Source organism: Triturus cristatus, chromosome 1_1 (genome assembly GCF_964204655.1).
Source record: "Triturus cristatus chromosome 1_1, aTriCri1.1, whole genome shotgun sequence".
Lineage (NCBI taxonomy): Eukaryota > Metazoa > Chordata > Amphibia > Caudata > Salamandridae > Triturus > Triturus cristatus.
In genome coordinates, this window is record NC_140579.1 from 214798860 (window position 1) to 214813541 (window position 14682).

Consider the following 14682-nt stretch of genomic DNA (forward strand, 5'->3'; position numbering starts at 1 on the left):
CAATGGGCTTGTTGAGAGATTCAACAAGACCCTAAAGGGTATGATCAATGGATTACCTGAAAAGCTCAGGCGAAGATGGGACATCCTTCTACCCTGCCTTCTGTTTGCTTACAGAGAGGTCCCACAAAAAGGAGTTGGCTACAGCCCCTTTGAATTGCTGTTTGGGCACCCTGTAAGAGGCCCACTGTGTTTAGTGAAGGAAGGATGGGAGTTACCTCTCAAAAAGCCTAAACAAGACATAGTGGACTATGTGCTTGGTCTCCGCTCCAGGATGGCTGAGTATATGGAGAAGGCATCCAAAAACCTTGAGGCAAGCCAGGCCTTACAGAAAGCTTGGCATGACCAAAAGGCTGTCTTGGTTGAGTTTCAGCCAGGACAGAAGGTATGGGTGTTGGAGCCAGTGGCCCCAGCAGCACTCCAAGACAAATGGTCTGGACCCCATACAATCCTGGAAAAGAAGGGAGAGGTCACCTACTTGGTGGACCTAGGAACTCCCAGGAGTCCCCACAGGGTACTCCATGTTAACAGGTTAAAGGCATATGTTGACAGGGCAGACATGGGCTTGCTCATGGCTACAGATGAGGGACAGGAGGAAGAGAGTGACCCTCTCCCAGACCTGTTGTCTCAGAACCCTGAAGATGGCTCAGTTGAAGGAGTGACCCTTGGAGGCAACCTCACTGACCATCAGCAGATTGAATGTAGACAGGTTCTACAATCATTTCAACATATGTTTTTATTGATACCTAGTCAAACTGACTGGTGAACCCATGTGGTGGACACTGGTGACAGTCTGCCTGTAAAGAAAAAACTTTACAGACAACCTGACCACGTCAGGGACTGTATAAAGGCTGAGGTACACAAAATGCTGGAATTGGGTGTCATTGAACCCTCAGAGAGCCCCTGGGCTAGCCCAGTGGTTCTGGTCCCCAAACCTCACACCAAAGATGGCAAGAGAGAGATGAGGTTATGTGTGGATTACAGAGGACTCAATGCTGTCACTAGGACAGATGCACATCCTATTCCAAGGGCAGATGAGCTCATAGATAAACTGGCTTCTGCTAAGTTTTTGAGCACATTTGATTTGACAGCTGGATATTGGCAAATCAGGTTAGCTGAGGAGTCAAAGGCCAAAACAGCATTCTCAACCCCAGGAGGACATTATCAATTTTTGGTGATGCCCTTTGGTCTGAAGAATGCACCTGCCACCTTCCAAAGGTTGGTGAATCAAGTCCTTACTGGGTTGGATGACTTTTGTGCAGCATATCTTGATGACATTGCTGTCTTTAGCTCCACCTGGGAGGATCACCTGATCCACCTGAAGAAGGTACTTGAGGCTCTGCAAAAGGCAGGCCTCACTATCAAGGCTACTAAGTGCCAGATAGGGCAGAGTAAGGTTGTGTATTTGGGCCACCTTGTAGGTGGAGGCCAGGTTCAACCACTGGAGAGTAAGATACAATCCATCAAGGACTGGTCTCCTCCAACCACCCAGACTCAAGTTCGAGCTTTCTTGGGCTTGACTGGGTACTACAGAAAGTTTGTTAAGAACTATGGGTCCATTTTGACTCCTCTTAATGATCTGACATCCAAGAAGATGCCCAAAAAGGTTCAGTGGACAGTAAGCTGTCAAAAGGCATTTGATGACCTGAAGAAGGCCATGTGCTCTGCACCTATCCTGAAGAGTCCTGACTACTCCAAAGAGTTTATTGTCCAAACAGATGCTTCTGAGTTGGGTGTGGGAGCTGTGCTGTCACAACCTAATGTAGATGGTCAAGACCAACCCATTGCTTTTATTAGCAGAAGGTTGACCCCCAGAGAGAAGAATTGGTCAGCTATTGAGAGGGAGGCCTTTGCTGTGGTGTGGGCCCTGAAGAAGCTGAGGCCATACTTGTTTGGCACTCACTTCAAGATTCAGACCGACCATAAGCCCCTCTTGTGGCTAAATCAGATGAAGGGTGAAAACCCCAAACTGCTTAGGTGGTCCATTTCCCTACAGGGGATGGACTTTACAGTGGAGCACCGGCCAGGTACAGACCATGGGAATGCAGATGGTCTCTCCAGGTACTTCCACTTAGGACATGAAGACGAGACTGATCAAGGCTAGTTTAATGTCCCTGCGTTTGGGGGGGGGTTGTGTAGGAGAGTAGGGTCTGCTATCCTATGGTCACCCCAAATTTTTGCTTTTTGCTTCACTGGTTTTTGACATATTGAGGCTGTGGGCCTGCTAATCAGACCCCCAGCCTGCTGTTCTCTCTAACTAAATTGACACTATGCCCCCTAGGTGCATAACCAATTGGAAGTGGATCACCCTGTGAGCCCCTGTACCAGTGTACACTAGGTACCCAGGGCATTGGTGTATCTGAGGCCTGCCAGGGGCTGAAGCATGTATTATGCCACCCCAGGCTTGGCCTAACAAATTTGACACAACTGGCTGATCAATCAGCTGGGGTAAGCTGGTGTAACCACCTCTTACTTAGGTGTAGTATACCTATACCTAACCTTACATGGGACACATGGTAACCTATAAGTCACTCCTATGGCAGGCCTTGACAATCCTGAAGGCAGAGTGCTTGGTTCCATGTGAGATGGTGCTCTGGCATGAGCTGAGCCTGTCTGCAGTGGTCGGAACAACTTCCTTCTACCGTTTCCAGATATCGTCATACCATATACTCTCAAGTGCATTATGAACCTCGCGGTTAAATGCTATCTTTGGTTTGGCTTTATCATAACATGTCGAGTAAGGTGTCATACGAATTGAAATACTAACCCCTCGCCAATTCTGGCGACGGGGTTAGCATTCCACCCTTCTAGAGGGACACGACATGTACAGTACCTGAAACCCGGGTAAAATCAGACATAGCCTCAGCTCCACAAAATGGATGCTGCCACCACAGACACAAGTCTGCCCTCCTGCTGCTGGGAGTCCTTCCAGCTTGGGAGACGTGGACAAAGGGTTTCCTGCCAGGGGAGGTGCGAGCACCACCCCAGACAGGATTTTGTGTATTGGTCAGGTAGGGCTTGAAAGAAACCAGACATGCCTGAGGCTCACAAGGAGCCTCGGTGCATATGCCAGTTCAATCCGGTCCTGGGGCACACCAGCCCCGGACCTGGGGCGAGCTGGACAAAGGATTGGGGGTGTAACCACCCCCCTTTCTGGTCCCACCCTTAGGGAGGGACCTAGCAGGTAGTCCGGCCCCTAGAATCCGCTTAAAGGTAGGAGCTGTGTCCTAAGACTTCAGACATCCTGGAATCAACTTACTACAAAGAAGAAGACGGGAACTTCGACGCTCTGCTGCACAGAGGACTGAAGGAAATCTCCCCTATGGTCAGGGAGTGACCATCTTGCTAACGCAAGCACCAACCAGCTATTCGACATCTGCTTTGCCGCCGCCTCCTGCCAGAGCCCGAGCCCAGAGCCCGACAAGACCTGGACCTCCAGACCTCTCACCGCCCGATCCACAGTCCCTGCAAAGAAGGGACCCGTGGAGGCACCGAGACACGTGGAGCCAGCCATCTTGGAAGACCAACGACAAGCTGCAAGCGCAACGACAGAGGCTCCCTCCAAGTTGTGCTTTGGGTCCTGAGAAGCCCAACCACCGAGCAGCATCTGCACCAAAGGTGAGCCCTCCAGCATCTCCACGATCTGCGTGGGGCCCCTCTGCACTTTGCATCTCGACGCGCCTGCCCGGTCCCTGGCCCGTTGGCTAGTGGCCATTTTGGCGACCTATTTTGCAATCAACTATGCTGGTCTGGTTGCTCCAGACTGGCCCTAGCTGCTCTCCAAAAGAGCAGCCCCTCTGATCTTGCTGGTCAGAACAATCAGCTTTCCTCTCTTTCAACGACTCCTGCCTTTGCCAAGGCTTGTTTGCTTCTTTCGAGTTGCCGACACCGCCGACAGCGAGAGCCTGCGTGGGACAGCTCGTGAACCGACTCCTGGACGTCGTCAACCTTCAGGGACCACATGGCTGCGGAGACAAGCTACACCTCATCACCTGTTTGCACCCGACATCGCCTGGTACCTACCTGGTGCCACGCCGGTCACTGGCTAGTGACTGTGAACACTGTCCCCTCTGCTTTCAGGTCTTCTACAACTCCGATCCACTCTTGGATCCACCGCATCTCTTCTGGACCGACCGCCTGCAGCATCTTTGTCATCAGGCTCCATTGAATCGATAGAAGAAACCCGACGCACTTCGAGACCTATGCACCCGCTTCCTGTGGGTGAGGTAAAGCTGGCACTCCGGTGCCCAAGTGTAGAGAAACATCTATAGTGTCTGTGTTTTGAATCTTAAGATCGTAGTCCATCCAGAAGACCCTTTCTGCAGTAACTTTTAAACTTTTACGCACCCATTGAAAACCTATGGGAGCCCGCAAGTAACTTTCCTCACTGCACACGCGACCCGTGGACCTCCTGGTCACTAACTGAAGTTAGCTCCTTGTAGGCCCAGCGATTCTAGAGGCCCTAGGCCTTTTCCTTTTCCTGTTCGTGGTACTTATACCACTATTTTAGTATATGGTTTGAGTGGCCAGCAGGGCCCATTCATATAAAGTGCAACTTCTGTATATTATAACATTGTCTTGTTTAACGATTTGTGCTCCTGTGCTCATAAAGAGTCTAGGGGATACTTTGAGAAATAAATACATATATATTTTGAATATATATCTGTGTGGTGTCCTTTCATTGGTATAAAGGGGGGTTGCAATTGGTAAAACAGCCTGCTTAACACGCTTTAACGAGTTTAGCCTCAAAGACTGCTTAGCCTACGCTACCACTAGGGCAGCTAGTCCGAAAAGGTTGACTTACAACCACACCATAAGGGTTGCTTGGCATGGTACAAGGTGGTCACTTTAACTAGTGAACATCATATACCAGGCCAACTTCTCACAGGCGCCATATGGCTTTCCTCGTCATGCTCATTAAGCGCATCGCTCTCCGCGCTTGATCGCGATCGCTTTCACTTTTGAGGCCGCTTTGATGTTCAGTATTTTCACGGCAGCGTTACTTTTTTGGCTGTGTGGCCAATGCTTGTTATCTATTCTTACACTTTTTGCAGTAAGTAGCAAAACATCTTTTGTTTTTTATGAATTTGCATTGCTGATTACATTTTTAATTCATTTTCACTGTATTGCTTCATTAATAATCTTCCCGGGAGAATTTCATACATATCTATTCACGATGCAGTAAGGAGGGCATTGAGGAAGACGCATCGGTAACAGGTAGGTCCCAAGCTTTGTTTCGGCATCTTACGGGGCCAACATGACGGCCGCAGACTCCTAACACTACTTTCATTTGGATTATTTGACTATCAGATCGAGATCCTTTCTTCAAGCCTAGAAAGACTTAACCCGAGTGACCGCGTCCCCTCCTGAACAACTTCCGTAATGGAGGGGAATGTACGGAGCCTGCGTAAGGTCGACATGTGTTTGTTGTTAAAGATCTAATTAGGAACATGAGACGGAGCTGAATGGCTGCTTGCTTGGTTAATTAGCGACATGCACGAAGACCACTTTGAACTTCAAAGACACAAAGCTATTAGCGTATACATCAAAAATGGATTCAACCTCTGTGCTTTTTATAATGATTAAAGATGAGCCGCTCAAGTGGAAATCATTTGCAAAAGGCTGCGACTAACAGAGCGGGCGCTCTGATTGCGGCTCCTCCAAGGGAAGCTGGGCGTGGCCCGCTGTCCTCGGGCTGGTGCGCCACCATTAACTTGCAGCACAGCCACCTCTGATGAGGCAATAAATATTGAATATTGAATCCGAGAGGAAAAATCCAGCGCATGTCAGGAGACGCTTGTGTCATTATTTTCACAAGTGGAAGAGAGCGCGCCACCGTGTTATCGTTTTGCTTTGAGAGCGAGCCTGTTGGTGTGAAAGCAGTATGCTCCCTGTAGCAGTGTGGTGTTGGGGCCCTAGGCCCTCATGCTAGATAATAACGGACACAGCACACTCGGTTAGGTAGTGGGTTAACTGGCCACGAGCACGTGCGCTCGGCCCTTTTATTAGCCTAGTCACCTGACCCAGTGACGTAGGTGGTGGGTGGGTGTAAAGTGTATGACTTACACTTCTGAACACTAGAACGTGTCCATGCTAGGACACTACATTCCTCCCAATTTTTAATAACAAAAACCCGGAGTCAAATGTCCAACCTAGGGGAGAAAGAAATATATATACAGAGGTAATACAGTGACCAAACTTCTGCAGAGTCGCTCACGCTTCAGCAGCCTGGAGTCACAGACGATGTTCTTCCTGTCGCGGACGATGTTCTTCCTGTCGCGGGTGATCACCAGTTCACTGTGGCACCAGTCATGGGTGCTCGATGGAGTTAGTCTGTTTGACGGCTCTACCTTGAAGTTGTTATCACAGTCTTTTCTTCGCTTTACTTTCTTGGCGACAAACGCAGTTGTTGAGTTCTTTTGGTTCACCGCTAGATATCGCCGTTTATCTTTTCGTCCAGTCCTTTTCTTTATCTGTGGCGTGTGTTCTGTTTTGCAGAAAGACGGGTTATTCGCAAGACACCCCTCTCACCAGGATGCCCCTCTCACAGGTGTTCCCCTGCCACGGGATATCCTTGAGGCCCTCTTCATCAGATCTGGCCTGGGTTAAGTGTCCTGTATCGTGTTACTCCCATGCCGATAAGTACGGGTGCGGAGGAGACGACAGGTCTCACCTCAGATTCCGCAGTCAGACCTGGAGGGTGGCTGTTGGCTCCTGTCTTTTAGCATTTGAAGTCTTCATCCTCCTGAGACCTTTGCTGAAGGGCGGCTGACGACCATCTCTCGTCGCGGGGATACTCTCTCTCACCGGCATCCCTGAGGCCTTTGCCCCTGAGTCACCACGGCTGGCATTGACCAGTGTCCGTGTAACCCCAAAGGTGGGTGTTTCGAATGGTCCGGCCTGCTCACCTCTGCAGATCCCAGGTGTGCTGAAAGCATCATCAAACAGATGGTCTTTTCTCCGTGCCACGGGTGTTCTTCAGGACTTGCGCACTGTGTTCTGACGCTTGTCACCTTCCTTGTCTTTTAGGTGTGAGCAGTCTTGCCACACTCTTCTCTCTTTCCTCTATTTCTTTCTCCGTGAGGATGTCATGTCACTCTGACTTCTTCTCCTTCTTCTTGCAGTGGCAACCGTGCCACTCAGATCTTTCTTTCCCCTTTTTCTATTAGTGGCAGACGTGCCACTCCGATGTCATCTTCCTTCTCTTCTTGTAGTGGCAAACGTGCCACTCCGATGTCATCTCTCTTTTCTTGTAGTGGCAAACGTGCCACTGCGATATCGTCTTTCTTCTTTTCTTGTAGTGGCAAACGTGCCACTGCGATATCTTCTTCCCTTCACGACCCACTCTGGACCATTTCTGTTCTCTTCTTGGTCTGGCCAGGCTTCTCCATGCAGCGCGCGCACTCTGCACGTGTTCCCCCTGGTCTTGTCCTCGTCCGAGAACACTCTCTTCATCTTCCTCAGCATTCCGAGTTGGGGTCGTGACCTTCTCTTCATCTTCTCCTTTTCACCAGTTACTTTGGTTGAAGTTCGTGGGGCCATGCTCATGGTCCGCTTCGTTCTTCTCCCTTTCACCAGTTGCTTTGGTTCTTCTTGAGCTTCTTGGACCACTTGACGGTCCGCGCTGCCGATCACTGGCAGGATATCTTTGGTCTTGTCGTCAGACCTCTTGCTTTGTAGCTTCATTGACCCGTGCGTCGGTCACCTCCTTGTGCAACTCCTGGCGAGTCGGCTTCTGTGGTGCGACCATTTGGCTGGTCGGCTTGACCTTTGTGGTGCGACCGTTTGGCAGGTCGGCTTGGCCTTTGTGGTGCGACCATTAGGCTGGTCGGCTTGACCTTTGTGGTGCGACCGTTTGGCAGGTCGGCTGGGCCTTTGTGGTGCGACCATTTGGCTGGTCGGCTTCACGAGGTGTGTCGTGTCGTGTGACTACCTTTGTCCGCTGCCTTGTCAGGCGCTGGTGCGTGCTACTCTTCGTACCGTCGTGGTACATCTTCAGTGTAGCGTTGCTCCTTGTACCATGATCACTTGATGTGGTGGCTTCTTGGCGCCACTGGGTGTTGCTCAACGTCCTTGCCTGCCAGTGTTGGATACTTGCTGTGCCCATCCTCTTCAGTGGGTTCCTCTCCTGTAGGCGCTGCAGTGTACCTTCCGCGTCCGGGGTACAACTGCGCTGAGTCCGTTTGTTCTGTCGAGGGTTCGCTCCACTTGATGCGGCGACAGCGCAGTCCTCGCTGGGGTGGATGCGGCTCGACACCATTTCTTCTTTCTTGTCGCTGTGGGATAGCGCCGCATCCCTGTGGCACACCGTCTCTTCTTCCTGTGCTTCTGTCGCGTTCCTGCGCTTCTGGCACATTCCTGTGCGCCTCCGTCGCATTCCTGTGCCCTCACCATCGCGCCTCCGTCAGACCTTGCGGTACGTGCCTTGCTGCCTCTTCTCCCTTGCGCTGCGAGCCGTCGGTCTCCTGTGGCTGCTGGACTTCCTTGGCTTGCTGCATGCTTGTTTGTTTCTTGGTGTCTGCAATACCACCAGTGGCCACTGGGTGGCAGTGTTGCTTTTCCCATTCAGCAGCACCCTTCTTGGCTGCCAGCACTTTCTGCTGTGTTGTCTTCCTTTTCAGTTCCGTGGAGCACAGAAGGGCTGGAGCTACCAGCAGAGCAGTGGAGTGCAGACGGGCCAGAGCTGCAGCAGGGCATCGGAGGGCAGGACACGTGGCAGCAGGTAAGTCTTTTACATTTCTTTCTTTGAAAGGGGGGGCACAGGCATTTCCATTCAGCTGCAGAGCTCAAAGCATTGCTCTGTTTGTGCACTGCTGGTGAGCGTTTCGTTTTTTTTTTTTTTTTTTTACTGGTGCACTGAGAGGGAGGGTGGAATGCAGGCTCCGACTGGGTCCTGGGGATGTGTTGTCGCGGGTGGGCTCCGCTTTATTCACTTTCCCTCGTGGAGGTGAGGCTGTGGGCCATTGGTTGTGCTGCAGGGGATCTCGCTCTTCACCGCGCTGCTTTACATGAGCGCTATCACACGCCTCTCTTCCACTGCCTGCCCCCGATTGGGGCACACGCCTGCAGGCACCTCTAGGGGCTCAGCTTCACTTTCTCTGCCCCAGCACTGTTCCGGCCGTGCCTCCCTCGCGCTGGCGCTCCAGTCGGCCGGGAGTGTTTACCGGGTGCCGGCGCTGTTCTCTCTCTGCTCTTCCCGCCCGCTGCAGCGTTCCTCAGTTCTCATGCTGCGCGGGCGGAGGAGACAGGGGTCACTGCTGGGCGCTGTGGCGCGGGTGGGCTCCGCCTTAATTTCTGTTCTTCCACCCCCACGGCAGGTCCCATTGCTTCACGGACCACGCGGGGGGGGGGGGGGTGTCGGTGCCGCTCACTTCTCTTCACCGGGGCCGAACGGGGTGGGCTCCCGCTTCCGTTCCGCTTCTTTCGTCCCTGCTGGGCTTCGCTCAGCGCGGCTCCTCACCTTTCGGCCGGCGGGCCTTTTCTTCCACGCGGGTGGGCTCCGCGTGGATCGCTGCCACTTGGTGGGTCGCGGCCGATGCGGGTGGGCTCCGCACGGTCCGCACTTCCCCTCCTTCACCGGGCAGGTCGCGGCCGATGCGGGTGGGCTCCGCACGGTCCGCTAGTCACCACGGACACGCTCCTCACAACCCAGGCACCGTGGCTGGTTCGACGGGGTCGGGGTGGGCACCCGACTTCCGCTACTTCTCCTTGGGGCACAGCGCCCGCCCGCAGGTCGTCGCGGCGGTGCGGGGTGGGCACCCGGTCACCGCGGGTCATCGGGTCATGCTGCGGGCTCCGCTCGCCTGGCTGGCTTCTCGGCGCGTCGCGCCTTCTCCAAGGGGGGGGAAGGGTGCCCTCACTGCGGGCAGCTCGCCCTCTCTCTCCCTCCTTCACGCAGACGAAGGCTGCTCGTTGCGCTGCTGTCTGACGCAGGAACCTGTAAGCTGTATGTCAAAGGACTTCTGTTTGTGATGGTGCCCTTCAGATACAGGACTAGTGCATGCCCCTTCTATCTCAGAAATACAAGAAAGGCCGGTTTGCCCCCTCTGATTTAGAGAAAGGGGGCTCCTGTTCTGTCTCAGAATTACAAACAAACTTAGAATAGAATCCTCGAGAAGAGGAGTCGGATGGCTATTCTATCACAGATGTGGATTACGTACCCTAAAATGAGGATGCGTCCCCCGGGCACTAAATAAGCCCTGCGGTGGGTTTATTTGCTCTGTATAACTGTTTAGTATCCAAACTTGCAAGAACAAGTGTTCATTCCGATTAGTTTGAAACTTTACTAATTATCACGTCACAGCTTAGTTGTGCGCGCATAGAATACCATTATTCTATCATAGAACCACAGCACACACCAGTTTAAACCCCTAGGAAACCGAGAAAGTGATGTCCACTATCATAAATTTACAAGAAAGACTAGTGAATACTCTTTTACAGAGGTGGTGGATGTCCATTCTAACATAGAATTACAGGATAGTGTATACCACCTTGATACAGAGGAATTAAATGCCTACTATGTCCTAAAATTACAAGAAAGTACAGTTCATACCCCGTTAATACAAAGGAGACGAATTCCTATTCTGCTGCGGAGTTAGTACAAGGGTAACGCAAAAGCAACTGCACCCCCTGGTGTACACATCCATTACTAACCACAAGCCCTTCGTGGGGTCCGCTTTCAAGAGTGCACCTGCTTGCCACATTTCTATGATTTCATTGATGGCACTTCATCCGAGTCACATTTCACGGTGTACATTTCGTTGCATGCACATTAGAAGAAAACTGTGGCTAAAATATGCAGCTGTATTTTCATCTATTCACATACCAATTGAAAGGCTAGATTCCTCCTGACTGTTATCAAATGTAACCTATGATTCCAAAGAAGGAAAGGCAAAACCAGTAAGTCTCGACTTCAGAACAGCGATTGTTTTTACTAATGTTGTTGAGTGCGGGCAAAAAAGGGGGGGGGGAGTTCCTTCTGTGCACCATCAGAAAAAAATTGGCGTGTGCACGAGTCCTCATGCACGCACGTATGAGTTATGACGCTTTGTCGGACCAGCGTGATGAAATATGAAAGGGGGGGGGTGCTTTTTTCCCTACTACTCTAAGACAGCGCATGTCAAATTTGGAGTGGTAAACCGAAAAATACAAAAAAGTACACAACTGCAAAGTGAGGCTGCAGGGAGCTCTAAGAATTTGTTTTAAAGCACAGGAAAGACCAATAGAGGAGCAGTAAAATGGGTAACCGCAGGTGGGGTCGAGGTTGGCCGAAAGGAAAAATGTATAAAAAAAAAAAACACACAAAAAGAACAAACATGCATTGGCATAGCCAATAGGTCTCGCCTTTGGGACCTTATAAGTATTTCGTTATGCAGCACAATATCCCTGTTGCAACAACATCAATTGTTGTATAACAGTCCCAAAGGCGCTGACTCTGGCCTTCACTCATCCAAGGAAGATAATGTGAGCAACCATAATTTGTTAGATACGAACACCTTTTGTTCAGAGCACTGTAAAGCTGTGAGCATGTGATACAAAGTACCTTCAGAAAATGTATAATTATAATTGTTTTATTATTATCATCAGGCATGAAGAAGGGAAACAAGCATTGGCATAGCCAATAGGTCTCGCCTTTGGGACCTTATAACTGTTTAGCCATGCAACAGTTGATGTTTTTGCACCAAGGATATTGTGCTGCATAACTAACTACTTATAAGGTCCTAAAAGCGAGACCTATTGGCTATGCCAATGCTTGTTGTAAAATGGCCATTAATTCTTTAGCCTGTAATTTTCTTCTGGACACATTCATATTTTCCAAGTCCTTCTCACGGAATTCTGCTCTGTATGGTTTCTGTAATACCTTGGATTTCCCTATTTCAACTCCCATTTCAGAAGCTAGGTGTAATATCCTTGAGGTATTTAGAGTTACTTAATTCACATATAGGTTTATTATTGCAGTCTGTGCACATGTTATGCTTATGTTTAAAAGAGCACCATGGTAATAGAACCTGGTGTCTGCTTCATGCTGTCAGTTGCACCTGACTTCTCATGCTTGATGGATGGGATCACTTTACTGGATTAAACTACATCTTCATTTTAATATCTGGAGCCTCATTATCTTCATTTATCTTGAATTTTACACTGGCGACAAACTACAGTTCCTACCTACGCGTCAAGATTGTGATCCCAACATCAAAACAATTTTTGTTATGATTCAGCTGTGAAGGACTTTCTAAAGATTGGTATTTCTCATCTGGATTGTGAGTACCACATTTCAATTAGACTTTAGAATCCTTAAAGCATGACTTCATCTAAATTTAACAACGCTCTTATGGCCTAAATGTTTATTTCTGAGCTTCTACAAAAGGGCAACCGCCGCACTTCTCACCTTTATCTTTAAATTCTTCAAGGTTGGGAGATTTCCGTGCGGGCCCTACTCCTTGGTTATGATATCTCATGGACATTTTCAAAATTAGTGAGTTATCGAATTAACGTTTGAGGTAATGTGCTCACAATTACGACCTATCTCTGGAAAAGATTAAGTGGCAAAGTGTTGGATAATTATCACATTTGTTCACAGTGACTTCCACTAAACTCCGCTTCTGAAAAAGCTTTGGTGGGAAAGTGCTGGAACATTGTTTTCAATAATTACCATCACTGGCTTTGGGAAGATAAGACTGTCACACTTAATTACCAAGACTACGTTTAGCAAGATAAGATTGTCACACGGCAGTAATTTAAAACTTAATTGTCGTCTGTGGAAATCTTTCAATTACTGTTCAGCGTTTGGATTTGGTAAAGAATCTTCATATTTTGTGGCTAATGTGTCTTTTATGCGGAAAGTGGAAATTTCTCAGCCGAACCTGTGAGCAACATTTATAATTGCACAAGAATACTTCTAATTTTAATCGCACTATTGGTGACAGCGTGCTTCAAAAGTCAACAGCATCTTTTTGTTTTTTTTCAAAACATAACAATGCTTGCATTTCTTCATCTCTTCATAACTGCTTACTTGCTCCTTCGATACACGAAGATTCTGTCTTGCGCTGCTTCAAGATTCTTCTCTTCGTCTCATCAGAGTTCTTCTATACGTCACATCACGTAGCGTCATTTGTACACGTTACGCTGCGTGAACGCCATTTTCTTTCTCCACATAACTTAAAAGGCACATCGGACATCTTCTCGGATTGAACACCTTTCTTGAGATTTCTCCGGTACAACGACTCTAGTAACGATACTTTATACTTTGTGTTACATTGCCATCTAGTGGTTCGTATTATAATTAGGTTTTCCTTCACTCGCTTTGCCCAACCTAATTGTGTACAATCTTTGTGTGAAAAATATTGGGTGGTGAAAGATGAATTAGCTGAGTGTGAAGGGAATAAGGGGTTTTACAACTTCTGTTTCAATGTAAAAAAAAAAAGGGGGAACAATTGTTTTTCTTTCAAGCATTTATATTCAAATCTAGACAATAATATTGTACCATTTCAAGTTTGCTCTTACCACAACTTGTACTGAACTTTTCACATTTGTTATTTATTATTTTGCGCCCTTAACATTAATTATTTATTATTCAACCACACCATTTCATCACATCACATATTTCTGCACGGACATTTAGGTGCATACTTGCCTGTTTTTGGTATTATCGCATTTGGTTACAGTTTTATACACATGGTATGATTTTATGAATCGCAAAACCTGTTAATTGAAATTTAGTTTTTTAAGGGAAAAGCTGTAACATGCAGAATGTAGCGACGCCTCCTTTCTTCCTTTCTACTCCTGGCGATCCACCCATCAAATGGCAGAAGTGGAAAAAGGTTTTCGAGAGGTATGCAAGAGTTTGTGGCACTAATCTTAGTTCAGAAAGGCGTACAGCTCTTCTCCTCCATTGCCTCGGCTCTGAGGGACAAGAGGTGTTTGATCACTTGCCTGACGTGGATGATCAAACTTTAAATGAATATGAAATATGTATTCTAAAACTTGACAAGCATTATTTACCTAAGGTGAGTACCATTCTAGAAAGGTATCACTTTGGGAGGAGAGCACAGAATGAAGGAGAGTCAGTTGAAAACTATGTCACTGCACTTAGAAAGTTAGCATCTTCATGCAAATTTGGTGCCCTTGTGGAGGAAAGAATTAGGGACCAATTTATGCTGGGGTGCAATGTTGAAAAAGTCAGAAGTGATCTTTGGCAAAAGGATGAACCCACTCTAGAGGAGGTATTATCCATTGCCAAGCAAATTGAGCACTCTTTAAAGTGTGTAGACATAATAACTAAGCGTGAGAATAAAGGTAATGCCGTTCAATCCGTGAAAATTCATTCTAAAGATAAAGACTTTAAGAAGAATGCTACAACAAGGGGACAGGAAAAAAATGTAAGAGATTTGAAACTTAAGTGTTACAGATGTGGAAGTGAAAATCACTTGGCCAATGATAAGAAATGTCCTGGGCACAAGTCTACTTGTGCTAATTGTAAAAAAGTGGGCCACTTTACTTCTTCTTGCAAAGTTAAGAAGAAAAAAGGCAAAGTTTTTACAGTTGTGGACGACACCAACAGTAATAATAATAATAATAATACTGATATTTGTAGAGCGCGAACAGCTACCTCACGAGGAGGTGTCCCGGCGCTATAGACCGCTGGGGAACCCGTCCTGGCTATCCCTGTGAGATGGTCCCTTTCTG